The sequence below is a fragment of the Anopheles funestus genome, chromosome 2RL (assembly GCF_943734845.2).
Source record: "Anopheles funestus chromosome 2RL, idAnoFuneDA-416_04, whole genome shotgun sequence".
NCBI classification, from domain to species: domain Eukaryota; kingdom Metazoa; phylum Arthropoda; class Insecta; order Diptera; family Culicidae; genus Anopheles; species Anopheles funestus.
In genome coordinates, this window is record NC_064598.1 from 100586951 (window position 1) to 100602362 (window position 15412).

General features: G+C 34.9%; 1 protein-coding gene across 20 annotated transcripts in view; it reads left to right on the forward strand.

Moving 5' to 3' along the window:
- Positions 1-15412, forward strand: part of LOC125763342 (piezo-type mechanosensitive ion channel component) — a 44539-nt gene that overhangs the window by 3641 nt on the left and 25486 nt on the right. For 12 of the 20 annotated variants that reach the window (XM_049426368.1, XM_049426365.1, XM_049426358.1 and 9 more), the window contains exon 2: positions 666-1577. The gene's annotated coding sequence lies outside the window, so the exon portion shown is untranslated. The remainder of the gene's footprint in view (positions 1-665; positions 1578-15412) is intronic. The other 8 variants (XM_049426348.1, XM_049426356.1, XM_049426357.1 and 5 more) reach the window with 6 other exon arrangements.

Consider the following 15412-nt stretch of genomic DNA (forward strand, 5'->3'; position numbering starts at 1 on the left):
CTGATAAAGTGTAAAACACGATCGTTCTACCCACTCCAACACATTTTTCTATGATAATGTTCATCGTAAAACACACTGAACGAACGTAGAGCGGCATGATGACGTCAAATGCTTATTAGGAAACGATTGTAGAAGGGCCGTCTAAAGACCTTCTAACTTTTAAACAATACACTTCATTTTGTACCAGTTCAGTTTCGGTGGAGCACTTGCTTTTGATGGAATTCTTTCATCAACCGTGAGTTAAAAATGTGTTTTTATTTTGTCTTTTTAATCCAGTTCTCTGAAACACAAAGCGAGAAGAAATACAAATTTTACAGTCTGTCAATCACTTTTATAGGCATAATCATGCAATTGTAGGCATTAGTGGCAAGAACACTTCTGTATTGAGGCGTCATGTGTTGCAATTACGATGTTATCTGATTGCACTGCATTGTATATAAACACACTGTAAGTTCGCACCGAAGTTTTATCGCTTCGAGGTAATTAGTATTACCCGTTGTGCAGATTATTTACCGAAAGCAATCGATTAAGAACAGAAGGGCGACTAATTATTTGCTTTTGTATAAGGAATTAATTATTATTTAAAAAAAATGTCGGCTCTCCATTTGAAGTACAAAGTCATTAATATTATTTTACTCTTTCTCTTCTTTCGTTCGTTTTTACAGCGCAATATTAGAACGGTTTGAAGCTATTTGCTTCTCTGATCCAAAAACCGGAGGTTCTCTCTAAACGACTCTAAACGTTTTCTCGAATTCTCTAAGACCGAATGCAACCTGGTGCACTTTCCTATATCGTAAGAAAAATCCCCCCAAAAAAGGAAAGTCAGCGGAAAAGCGATGCAAACAACAGAGAGTGAAAAAAGGTGAATCAAAGTAAAACTGCCACGATATATGGTGTAGGTGGCCGTGAAGACATGTATGTAGGTGCACCAAAGCAGGCTGGCGAGAGTGAGTGAATTGATATAGGGAACCGTTGTTTCTGCGATAAACGAAGTGAAAATTTGACCCGAATATAACCGTCCGTAGGTGAATATTTCATGTTCCGTTCGGTACCGTTTCATTCGCAGTGATGTTTTTGTTGTTTGTGTTTACAGAAAATTTATTCAAAAAAATATGTGAAAAATTGCAGGATACCAGCGTTGCCCTTAGAGACGGAAAATATTTGGAGTGTTCAATAAAGTGTAACCAAAGTAAGCTTTGTGTAGTGAATATTTAAGTGAAGTAGTGTGACGTGTCGTGAATAAGATGTGCAGGGCAGCAGCCCTTCAATGCCAAATGCAATCTATATGCCAAACGAAAGGTGTGGTTTTCATTTGTGGTGATATAACGTATCGCTTGTGCATGTGAAAGGAAAATTTAGTGAAATTCTTTATAAAAAGTGTGAGAAGGAGAAAACAACAAGAGCTTAAAGAAAGAGCTTGTACAACACTTAGAACCGGTGGATATTTCCGGTGCAGTAAATACTTGTGGAACCGTAGCCGGATGGATTCATCAGCTAACGAACGCAGTTAGTCTAGCATCTCCAGGACACATCATCATCATCATCATCATTTTCATCACATGAATCACATCAAGTAGGTGAGTTTACTTCATATTGTTTTCCCTTTTTTAAATGAGTGACCCGCACGTGTACACATGGGAGCGAGATGAAACGCAATGGGCAAATGATTTCCATCACCCATTTCTCAAAGCGGGAAAATTGGCTTACCCATCAAAACCGTTTAAAGCCGTAATGTTGTTCTCTGTGTTCGTCAGTGTATGTTTATGTGAAGTTGTCCGAGCATTTGCCAGTTTGATCGTTAATTTATGGCACTTTTGCACACACAGCCACACGTCGTATTCCACCTTTTCTTGTGCGATCTGAAGATTTCGGTAGGATGTGTTTGAGAAGAATTATAATGCGTTATTTACATCCGCGGCAGCCGGTTTATGATGTAAGCTGGGCGTGACCGGTTATGAATCCGTGTGAGGTATGAAGTTCTTTTCAAATAGATTTTTCATTGTTTATAAATTGTGTTAAACTAAGAAGACGCTCCGCGTGTGTGTGTATTTTTCTATTTGCACCAAAAATCATCTTTAATGTGTTTATGATCGATTGTTTTCTTTTCGATATGAAAGAATATCGTTTTCTTCCTGATTTATTAGCGGGCAGGATGTTTGAAGTATATTTTTTGTTTATTAAGCTGCTAAGTACAGCTAAAGCATATTGAAATAAATTTACACTGCGTAACATAATGATATAAACTTTTATAATATTTTTTTAAACGTTTCTTGATATAATGCTAATCTAATTAGTCAGTAATTTTTTTTACGATTGCAAAATAAATTCTAGAAATGAGCTGTAATGAAAAACAACAACCTCCATCATAAATCATACAACAAAAAATGATGAATGACCGTTTGAATTCTTTTGTAATAATCATAAATAGAAATTCAATCGTTCAGAAAGCCATCTTAAAAATTTCTTTCAACATACTGTTCGACATCCCTCAAAACGCAAACGGACACTTTTCCTTTTCCGCCCAGGTTTCGGCATAGGAAACCTCCAATCGGTCCCTAAGCATTCAGTGGCCAATTTTTCGGATACGACCATCGGTTCGTATGCTGCCACGACATGTTGCAACAACATGCTGTTGCGGCTGGCGGTGTGGTGTTGGCTTCTCGAGAGATGGCAGTGGACCGAAAACCGGGAAGGTTATTTATAAAACGGAAAGCAAAAGTGACCTCATCTGGTTCAGTGCATTGGATGCGTGTGGCGGGCCGGGACAGTGGGACACTACGATTTGAACAGAAACATGATTGTCCCATTGGGAATAATATTTACATCAACGTCTTCGCTACGGCCGGCATGTGTTGGATTGTAAATTGTGTTGCGTTAAAAGAAAATTATTGTAACTGTCAGTAGTGAAGATGTTACGATGTGGATAACTGCATTTATAATGAGTAATTCTTGACATTTTAAGTATCACTTAAAATAACTTGGACAGTTTTAGCCTGAATTGAACTTTGAGTATTTGTTCTTAATGTACTGTTTGTTTGATTGTTTTTTTATTATAAACATTATATCTTTTGCCGTATTATCGCACAATTGAATTTGTGACATAGTTTACATTAGTTAGCTGGTTAAACTGAAAATTTGCCTTGACAACGTGAGTTATTGGTACATGATGTTAAACAGACACATAAAGTAAGGTGCCATTTTCGGCTTGCGTTCATATTCATGTTCCATTCATTCGTCCGTTTGATGTTTTAAGGTTTCTTAGCCTCAGCCCTGGTGACCGAGTATCATGTTTCCATGTTGCGTTCCCTTACGATCGACCCCATCAAGCCATAAACACGCCATAACCTTGCACAGCTGATACACGCGGCTGCATGCGATGCACAAACCGGATGGCATTGCACCCGTAGTAGCCCCAAGGCGCGGGTCTGCTTGATGTCGCGACAGTTGTCTGTGAACCGATCATCATCACAAGCACATCATGCAGTGACATGGAGTTGAGCTGCAAGAATGCAACACTCATTTGCTGATGATGATAGTTAGTCTGTGGATGCATGTGTCTGGTCTGGGTTTGGCTTCGCAAAGTAAAAAGTACCCTTCCTTCACTGCACACATTCTCGGATTCTTTTTAATGTCCGTGAAACATAAAGGTGTGGGTAGCGGATTCATGTGCAGAACTTCGTTCGAGGGATTCGCTTTGCAGGCGAAGAGATTTTGGGGTGGGTCTTATTTTTTCTTTGACTTACAAATCCAAAGCAAAAAACAACTTGAGGTGTAGGACGGTAGCTTAATCGATACCGAAAAAGGTGCCGGTTGTTTGCCTAAAACAAGTTTTTATTGGACGTGAAATGGATGAAATACAATCGCGTAATTTTTTTTTCTTCAATTTCTCCTTCGCATGGTTTGGTAAAGAGTGTTAGGGCAAGGACAATCGTGAAGGCTCTCTTTCTCTCTTCTTGGCTTAACGACCTCTAAGGTCATGCTAGCCATTTTCGGCTTACCAGGCCAATTTTTACCACGTAGACGGATAGTCAGTACATGCTATGGAGGACGCTCCGGATGGGATTCGATACCCGGTTTTGTCCTGTGGAACCGGCGCCGCTTATCACATACAGACTAGAGATGAGAATAACAACTCTTTTAAGAGAGTCAACTCGGAGTGAATGAGTCGTTATTAGGAGTCAGCTCGTTTCGGACTCATTTCGGAGTCATATAAAAAACCCGGCATAAACGTATAATTTAAGGTTCGGTCATTTTACTCACTCATGACTGTAAGCATATAGCCGTGGTGAGTCGATTTGCAAAACGAGTAAAAACATGAGTTGAAACGAAAATGTGCGACTGAGTTGAACGAAAATGTGCGATTTTTTTAATTATTTTTATTCTTTTTTTACTTAAAGCATTATTTGGATGCAAAGAAACTTATTTTAACCAATTGGCATTAAAATAAATCAATTTTATTTTTTTTTCTAAATTTCCAAAAAAAATCTAAGGCTATAGCCTTATGAAATTGTCGAAAGGAAATTTTTTTTTAAATTTTGTTTCCGATTTTTCATTCTTTTTTTAATTTAAAACATTCTTTGAGTGAAAAGAAACACATTGCAACAAATTCCCATTAAAATATATCACATTTTTCAATTTTGCTCAATTGCTCAAAAATGAGGAAAATTTTACGTTTTCTCAAACAGGGTATGGAACTTGGTTCCTCGAATAACTTCTGGCACAGACATCAGAGCACATGGCCGTCCAAGAAGAAAATGTAGCCATTGGTGTCATCTATCGATCACAGGTTAAAGATTGGCGATCCGTTGGATACCGACCGAGTTATAGGCAAAACTTGGTGCAAAAATGAGCCTTAGTAAATTTTCATTTTTTTGAATTTTTTGATTTTTTTATTATTTATTACTATTTTTTTATTTAAATCATTATTTGATTGAAAAGAAACACATTGCAACGAATTGGCATTAAAATAAATCAATTTAATTTTTTTTGCAAAATTTCTCAAAAAAATGGCAAGGGGTACCCCTTATGAAATTTTCGAGTTGAAAATTTTTAAAAATTTTTTTTCTGATTTTTTATTCTTTTTTTAATTTGAAGCATTATTTGAGTGAAAAGAAACTTATTGCAACAAATTCGCATTCAAATATATCACATTTAAAAATTTTGCTACATTGCTCAAAAATGAGGAAAATTTTACATTTTCTCAAACAGGGTAAGGAACTTGGTTTCTCAGATAACTTCTAGCATAGACATCTGAGGGCATGTCCGTCCAAGAAGAAAATGTAGCCATTGGTGCCATCTATCGACCACAGGTTAAAGATTGGCGATCCGTTGGATACCGACCGAGTTATAGGCAAAACTTGGTGCAAAAATGAGCCTTAGTAAATTTTTATTTTTTTGAATTTTTTGATTTTTTTTATTATTTTTCACTCTTTTTTTTATTTAAAGCATTACTTGAGTGAAAAGAAACACATTGCAACCAATTGGCATTAAAATAAATCAATTTAATTTTTTTTCCAAATTTTCTCAAAAAAATGGCAAGGGGTACCCCTTATGAAATTTTCGAGTTGAAAATTTTTAAAATTTTTTTTCTGATTTTTTATTCTTTTTTTAATTTGAAGCATTATTTGAGTGAAAAGAAACTTATTGCAACAAATTCGCATTCAAATATATCACATTTAAAAATTTTGCTACATTGCTCAAAAATGAGGAAAATTTTACATTTTCTCAAACAGGGTAAGGAACTTGGTTTCTCAGATAACTTCTAGCATAGACATCTGAGGGCATGTCCGTCCAAGAAGAAAATGTAGCCATTGGTGCCATCTATCGACCACAGGTTAAAGATTGGCGATCCGTTGGATACCGACCGAGTTATAGGCAAAACTTGGTGCAAAAATGAGCATTAGTAAATTTTTATTTGTTTGAATTTTTTGATTTTTTTATTATTTTTCACTCTTTTTTTATTTAAAGCATTACTTGAGTGAAAAGAAACACATTGCAACCAATTGGCATTAAAATAAATCAATTTAATTTTTTTTCCAAATTTTCTCAAAAAAATGGCAAGGGGTACCCCTTATGAAATTTTCGAGTTGAAAATTTTTAAAAATTTTTTTTCTGATTTTTTATTTTTTTTTTTAATTTGAAGCATTATTTGAGTGAAAAGAAACTTATTGCAACAAATTCGCATTCAAATATATCACATTTAAAAATTTTGCTACATTGCTCAAAAATGAGGAAAATTTTACATTTTCTCAAACAGGGTAAGGAACTTGGTTTCTCAGATAACTTCTAGCATAGACATCTGGGGGCATGTCCGTCCAAGAAGAAAATGTAGTCATTGGTGCCATCTATCGACCACATTTTAAAGATTGGCGATCCGTTGGATACCGACCGAGTTATAGCCAAAACTTGGCGCAAAAATGAGGAAAATTTTACATTTTCTCAAACAGGGTAAGGAACTTGGTTTCTCAGATAACTTCTAGCATAGACATCTGAGGGCATGGCCGTCCAAGAAGAAAATGTAGCCATTGGTGCCATCTATCGACCACAGGTTAAAGATTGGCGATCCGTTGGATACCGACCGAGTTATAGGCAAAACTTGGTGCAAAAATGAGCATTAGTAAATTTTTATTTGTTTGAATTTTTTGATTTTTTTATTATTTTTCACTCTTTTTTTTATTTAAAGCATTACTTGAGTGAAAAGAAACACATTGCAACCAATTGGCATTAAAATAAATCAATTTAATTTTTTTTCCAAATTTTCTCAAAAAAATGGCAAGGGGTACCCCTTATGAAATTTTCGAGTTGAAAATTTTTAAAAATTTTTTTTCTGATTTTTTATTTTTTTTTTAATTTGAAGCATTATTTGAGTGAAAAGAAACTTATTGCAACAAATTCGCATTCAAATATATCACATTTAAAAATTTTGCTACATTGCTCAAAAATGAGGAAAATTTTACATTTTCTCAAACAGGGTAAGGAACTTGGTTTCTCAGATAACTTCTAGCATAAACATCTGAGGGCATGGCCGTCCAAGAAGAAAATGTAGCCATTAGTACCATCTATCGACCACATTTTAAAGATTGGCGATCCGTTGGATACCGACCGAGTTATAGCCAAAACTTGGCGCAAAAATGAGGAAAATTTTACATTTTCTCAAACAGGGTATGGAACTTGGCTTCTCAGATAACTTCTAGCATAGACATCTGAGGGCATGTCCGTCCAAGAAGAAAATGTAGCCATTGGTGCCATCTATCGACCACAGGTTAAAGATTGGCGATCCGTTGGATACCGACCGAGTTATAGGCAAAACTTGGTGCAAAAATGAGCCTTAGTAAATTTTTATTTTTTTGAATTTTTTGATTTTTTTTATTATTTTTCACTCTTTTTTTTATTTAAAGCATTACTTGAGTGAAAAGAAACACATTGCAACCAATTGGCATTAAAATAAATCAATTTAATTTTTTTTCCAAATTTTCTCAAAAAAATGGCAAGGGGTACCCCTTATGAAATTTTCGAGTTGAAAATTTTTAAAATTTTTTTTCTGATTTTTTATTCTTTTTTTAATTTGAAGCATTATTTGAGTGAAAAGAAACTTATTGCAACAAATTCGCATTCAAATATATCACATTTAAAAATTTTGCTACATTGCTCAAAAATGAGGAAAATTTTACATTTTCTCAAACAGGGTAAGGAACTTGGTTTCTCAGATAACTTCTAGCATAGACATCTGAGGGCATGGCCGTCCAAGAAGAAAATGTAGCCATTGGTGCCATCTATCGACCACAGGTTAAAGATTGGCGATCCGTTGGATACCGACCGAGTTATAGGCAAAACTTGGTGCAAAAATGAGCATTAGTAAATTTTTATTTGTTTGAATTTTTTGATTTTTTTATTATTTTTCACTCTTTTTTTATTTAAAGCATTACTTGAGTGAAAAGAAACACATTGCAACCAATTGGCATTAAAATAAATCAATTTAATTTTTTTTCCAAATTTTCTCAAAAAAATGGCAAGGGGTACCCCTTATGAAATTTTCGAGTTGAAAATTTTTAAAAATTTTTTTTCTGATTTTTTATTTTTTTTTTTAATTTGAAGCATTATTTGAGTGAAAAGAAACTTATTGCAACAAATTCGCATTCAAATATATCACATTTAAAAATTTTGCTACATTGCTCAAAAATGAGGAAAATTTTACATTTTCTCAAACAGGGTAAGGAACTTGGTTTCTCAGATAACTTCTAGCATAGACATCTGGGGGCATGTCCGTCCAAGAAGAAAATGTAGTCATTGGTGCCATCTATCGACCACATTTTAAAGATTGGCGATCCGTTGGATACCGACCGAGTTATAGCCAAAACTTGGCGCAAAAATGAGGAAAATTTTACATTTTCTCAAACAGGGTATGGAACTTGGCTTCTCAGATAACTTCTAGCATAGACATCTGAGGGCATGTCCGTCCAAGAAGAAAATGTAGCCATTGGTGCCATCTATCGACCACAGGTTAAAGATTGGCGATCCGTTGGATACCGACCGAGTTATAGGCAAAACTTGGTGCAAAAATGAGCCTTAGTAAATTTTCATTTTTTTGAATTTTTTGATTTTTTTATTATTTATTACTATTTTTTTATTTAAATCATTATTTGAGTGAAAAGAAACACATTGCAACGAATTGGCATTAAAATAAATCAATTTAATTTTTTTTGCAAAATTTCTCAAAAAAATGGCAAGGGGTACCCCTTATGAAATTTTCGAGTTGAAAATTTTTAAAAATTTTTTTTCTGATTTTTTATTCTTTTTTTAATTTGAAGCATTATTTGAGTGAAAAGAAACTTATTGCAACAAATTCGCATTCAAATATATCACATTTAAAAATTTTGCTACATTGCTCAAAAATGAGGAAAATTTTACATTTTCTCAAACAGGGTAAGGAACTTGGTTTCTCAGATAACTTCTAGCATAGACATCTGGGGGCATGTCCGTCCAAGAAGAAAATGTAGCCATTAGTACCATCTATCGACCACATTTTAAAGATTGGCGATCCGTTGGATACCGACCGAGTTATAGCCAAAACTTGGCGCAAAAATGAGGAAAATTTTACATTTTCTCAAACAGGGTATGGAACTTGGCTTCTCAGATAACTTCTAGCATAGACATCTGAGGGCATGTCCGTCCAAGAAGAAAATGTAGCCATTGGTGCCATCTATCGACCACAGGTTAAAGATTGGCGATCCGTTGGATACCGACCGAGTTATAGGCAAAACTTGGTGCAAAAATGAGCCTTTGTAAATTTTTATTTGTTTGAATTTTTTGATTTTTTTATTATTTTTCACTCTTTTTTTATTTAAAGCATTACTTGAGTGAAAAGAAACACATTGCAACCAATTGGCATTAAAATAAATCAATTTAATTTTTTTTCCAAATTTTCTCAAAAAAATGGCAAGGGGTACCCCTTATGAAATTTTCGAGTTGAAAATTTTTAAAATTTTTTTTTTCTGATTTTTTATTCTTTTTTTAATTTGAAGCATTATTTGAGTGAAAAGAAACTTATTGCAACAAATTCGCATTCAAATATATCACATTTAAAAATTTTGCTACATTGCTCAAAAATGAGGAAAATTTTACATTTTCTCAAACAGGGTAAGGAACTTGGTTTCTCAGATAACTTCTAGCATAGACATCTGGGGGCATGTCCGTCCAAGAAGAAAATGTAGTCATTGGTGCCATCTATCGACCACATTTTAAAGATTGGCGATCCGTTGGATACCGACCGAGTTATAGCCAAAACTTGGCGCAAAAATGAGGAAAATTTTACATTTTCTCAAACAGGGTATGGAACTTGGCTTCTCAGATAACTTCTAGCATAGACATCTGAGGGCATGTCCGTCCAAGAAGAAAATGTAGCCATTGGTGCCATCTATCGACCACAGGTTAAAGATTGGCGATCCGTTGGATACCGACCGAGTTATAGGCAAAACTTGGTGCAAAAATGAGCCTTAGTAAATTTTTATTTGTTTGAATTTTTTGATTTTTTTATTATTTTTCACTCTTTTTTTTATTTAAAGCATTACTTGAGTGAAAAGAAACACATTGCAACCAATTGGCATTAAAATAAATCAATTTAATTTTTTTTCCAAATTTTCTCAAAAAAATGGCAAGGGGTACTCCTTATGAAATTTTCGAGTTGAAAATTTTTAAAATTTTTTTTTCTGATTTTTTATTCTTTTTTTAATTTGAAGCATTATTTGAGTGAAAAGAAACTTATTGCAACAAATTCGCATTCAAATATATCACATTTAAAAATTTTGCTACATTGCTCAAAAATGAGGAAAATTTTACATTTTCTCAAACAGGGTAAGGAACTTGGTTTCTCAGATAACTTCTAGCATAAACATCTGAGGGCATGGCCGTCCAAGAAGAAAATGTAGCCATTAGTACCATCTATCGACCACATTTTAAAGATTGGCGATCCGTTGGATACCGACCGAGTTATAGCCAAAACTTGGCGCAAAAATGAGGAAAATTTTACATTTTCTCAAACAGGGTATGGAACTTGGCTTCTCAGATAACTTCTAGCATAGACATCTGAGGGCATGTCCGTCCAAGAAGAAAATGTAGCCATTGGTGCCATCTATCGACCACAGGTTAAAGATTGGCGATCCGTTGGATACCGACCGAGTTATAGGCAAAACTTGGTGCAAAAATGAGCCTTTGTAAATTTTTATTTGTTTGAATTTTTTGATTTTTTTATTATTTTTCACTCTTTTTTTTATTTAAAGCATTACTTGAGTGAAAAGAAACACATTGCAACCAATTGGCATTAAAATAAATCAATTTAATTTTTTTTCCAAATTTTCTCAAAAAAATGGCAAGGGGTACCCCTTATGAAATTTTCGAGTTGAAAATTTTTAAAATTTTTTTTTTCTGATTTTTTATTCTTTTTTTAATTTGAAGCATTATTTGAGTGAAAAGAAACTTATTGCAACAAATTCGCATTCAAATATATCACATTTAAAAATTTTGCTACATTGCTCAAAAATGAGGAAAATTTTACATTTTCTCAAACAGGGTAAGGAACTTGGTTTCTCAGATAACTTCTAGCATAGACATCTGAGGGCATGGCCGTCCAAGAAGAAAATGTAGCCATTGGTGCCATCTATCGACCACATTTTAAAGATTGGCGATCCGTTGGATACCGACCGAGTTATAGCCAAAACTTGGCGCAAAAATGAGGAAAATTTTACATTTTCTCAAACAGGGTATGGAACTTGGCTTCTAAGATAACTTCTAGCATAGACATCTGAAGGCATGTCCGTCCAAGAAGAAAATGTAGCCATTGGTGCCATCTATCGACCACAGGTTAAAGATTGGCGATCCGTTGGATACCGACCGAGTTATAGGCAAAACTTGGTGCAAAAATGAGCCTTAGTAAATTTTTATTTGTTATTATTTGCAATTGGCATTAAAATAAATCAATTTAATTTTTTTCCAAATTTTCTCAAAAAAATGGCAAGGGGTACCCCTTATGAAATTTTCGAGTAAAAAATTTTTAAAAAATTTTTTTCTGATTTTTTATTCTTTTTTTAATTTGAAGCATTATTTGAGTGAAAAGAAACTTATTGCAACAAATTCGCATTCAAATATATCACATTTAAAAATTTTGCTACATTGCTCAAAAATGAGGAAAATTTTACATTTTCTCAAACAGGGTAAGGAACTTGGTTTCTCAGATAACTTCTAGCATAGACATCTGAGGGCATGTCCGTCCAAGAAGAAAATGTAGCCATTGGTGCCATCTATCGACCACATTTTAAAGATTGGCGATCCGTTGGATACCGACCGAGTTATAGCCAAAACTTGGCGCAAAAATGAGGAAAATTTTACATTTTCTCAAACAGGGTAGGGAACTTGGCTTCTCAGATAACTTCTAGCATAGACATCTGAGGGCATGTCCGTCCAAGAAGAAAATGTAGCCATTGGTGCCATCTATCGACCACAGGTTAAAGATTGGCGATCCGTTGGATACCGACCGAGTTATAGGCAAAACTTGGTGCAAAAATAAGCCTTAGTAAATTTTTATTTGTTTGAATTTTTTGATTTTTTTATTATTTTTCACTCTTTTTTTTATTTAAAGCATTACTTGAGTGAAAAGAAACACATTGCAACCAATTGGCATTAAAATAAATCAATTTAATTTTTTTCCAAATTTTCTTAAAAAAATGGCAAGGGGTACCCCTTATGAAATTTTCGAGTTGAAAATTTTTAAAAATTTTTTTTCTGATTTTTTATTTTTTTTTTAATTTGAAGCATTATTTGAGTGAAAAGAAACTTATTGCAACAAATTCGCATTCAAATATATCACATTTAAAAATTTTGCTACATTGCTCAAAAATGAGGAAAATTTTACATTTTCTCAAACAGGGTAAGGAACTTGGTTTCTCAGATAACTTCTAGCATAAACATCTGAGGGCATGGCCGTCCAAGAAGAAAATGTAGCCATTAGTACCATCTATCGACCAGATTTTAAAGATTGGCGATCCGTTGGATACCGACCGAGTTATAGCCAAAACTTGGCGCAAAAATGAGGAAAATTTTACATTTTCTCAAACAGGGTATGGAACTTGGCTTCTCAGATAACTTCTAGCATAGACATCTGAGGGCATGTCCGTCCAAGAAGAAAATGTAGCCATTGGTGCCATCTATCGACCACAGGTTAAAGATTGGCGATCCGTTGGATACCGACCGAGTTATAGGCAAAACTTGGTGCAAAAATGAGCCTTAGTAAATTTTTATTTGTTTGAATTTTTTGATTTTTTTATTATTTTTCACTCTTTTTTTTATTTAAAGCATTACTTGAGTGAAAAGAAACACATTGCAACCAATTGGCATTAAAATAAATCAATTTAATTTTTTTTCCAAATTTTCTCAAAAAAATGGCAAGGGGTACCCCTTATGAAATTTTCGAGTTGAAAATTTTTAAAAATTTTTTTTCTGATTTTTTATTCTTTTTTTAATTTGAAGCATTATTTGAGTGAAAAGAAACTTATTGCAACAAATTCGCATTCAAATATATCACATTTAAAAATTTTGCTACATTGCTCAAAAATGAGGAAAATTTTACATTTTCTCAAACAGGGTAAGGAACTTGGTTTCTCAGATAACTTCTAGCATAGACATCTGAGGGCATGTCCGTCCAAGAAGAAAATGTAGCCATTGGTGCCATCTATCGACCACATTTTAAAGATTGGCGATCCGTTGGATACCGACCGAGTTATAGCCAAAACTTGGCGCAAAAATGAGGAAAATTTTACATTTTCTCAAACAGGGTATGGAACTTGGCTTCTCAGATAACTTCTAGCATAGACATCTGAGGGCATGTCCGTCCAAGAAGAAAATGTAGCCATTGGTGCCATCTACCGACCACAGGTTAAAGATTGGCGATCCGTTGGATACCGACCGAGTTATAGGCAAAATTTGTCGCAAAAATGAGCCTTAGAAAATTTTAAAATTTTTATAATTTATTTCTATATAGAGCGAGCAGTATGTTCGTTTTACTAGTTATAATCTCACGACTCGACTCACCACGGCTACATGCTTACAGTCATGAGTGAATAAGTGCAAAAAGAGTCGCTATAACTCCTCGTGGTGAGTGAACGAAACTCGTTCAATATACATCGTTTCAACTCACTATCTCACTGTTACTCACTTCGCACATCTCTAATACAGATCACGGGGCCGCCCCATAAAGCGCCAACCGTGAAGACTAATACTCGTGAATATGTATCGTCTTCCCTTGTAGATTCACCAAGATTGCAATCCACCAGTCCACCAGTCTAATCCAATTATGTATTAACAGCTGCAACAAAAAAGTTAAGAATTTAATTCCATTTTCTACTTCTTTCTCTTTCTCGAATATAAAAATGCAATAGGCGTTATGGTGTTTAAACAGTGGTGTTCAACGATCACTACTAAATTAACTTGTATGATGGACAATCACATCAGCATTTTCTGGTATACTGCACAAAGATCACCCAAAGTGCATCTAGGGTACAATGCGCCACATAGAGTAATCCAGCGCTTATCAGAGAAGAAAGAAAGTCAAACCAAAAGACACCCCGAGGGTGTCCGGTTTGTGAATACATAATTCAACCCTCTGTGAGAAGGACAAAGACCCGCAATAGTGCTAACACGAGGAACGTGAAATCATGTCATGTCTGCGATTGCACTGCATTTATAAATCATTTTAAACTGTGCCATACACCGTGTGTGAGTTTGATTGTTACCGTCGCAGTGTGTGCAATGTTTCATTTACTTTACGAAGCGAAGAATCGATAGTATTGATTGGGTTGAGTTGGGCAGCTTATTGTAACTGTTTAATTCATGCAAATACTTCGACAGCTGGACGAATCTGTGGCGTTCTGTTTGATAATTTTTTGGAATGATTGAAGTACTAATATTCTGCCGTGGTAAATCTTTACCAGTCCTACTAGCTTGCTGTTCCAATGTCAAGGGTGTCACAAAAACACATGATGATAACCTTTTTGGTGTGATTGTGAAGCAATGCAAAAATGGAAGTTATTTCCGATTTAAAAATCCATGAAAACTGTTCGCCAAAATGTGCGTCCAGAACGCGATCGATTTGCATAAAACCGGCCAACACCAGCAGTCCGGGGTATACATTTTTCATACGTTACGTGAACGTCTTTTTTCGGATTATTCAATGGGCGCTGATTTACTCTGGCCAAGTCAAAGTTGTTCGAGCTGGAATGGTACGGTGTGTTTTGCTGTCGTGTCGCTGGCTCGGGTTCGCGCCCGATGATGTCATCCAGCTGATTAGCAGCGAGGTTCTTTATGCGCTTAATACCACCGGCGTTTGTAAGTTCTATGAGTGGTCTTTAACATGGATGTATCAGGGAATTGAAGGTATTACAATGAAGAAAATAAGCAAGTGTGTGTAAAGCTTTTCGTACCATGATACTGTTGTTATTATTAGGGTGTGTTGCATAAGTTGGAGAAAGCTGGGAAGCATTTCTTGAGGAGCATTTATTGAGAGGCGTTAAAATATATTTTGTGAAAATTTGCACCAACGTATAGAAATAAAAAAAACCGTAAAAATGTAAGCTGATTATATGTATATGATCATCCATATTTCATCTTCCTCTCGACGTGGTCTGCATGTTGTAGGAATTATATGACCATGATGTCATTGATTAGCTCTGGCACTGCTAGCTGGATAGCTTTCCGGTTAGTGATGCGTTGTTGTTTGCAGTTTCTATTTCCAAATATTCCACCCATTTCATGGGATGTGTGTAAAATGCAGTGACAATGTCCCGTGTGGGTGTTTTTTTTTATATTTTGTATAAATCATTCTCTTTCACCTCGACCACTGTTTAGGCTACCAATTTGTAGTTTATTG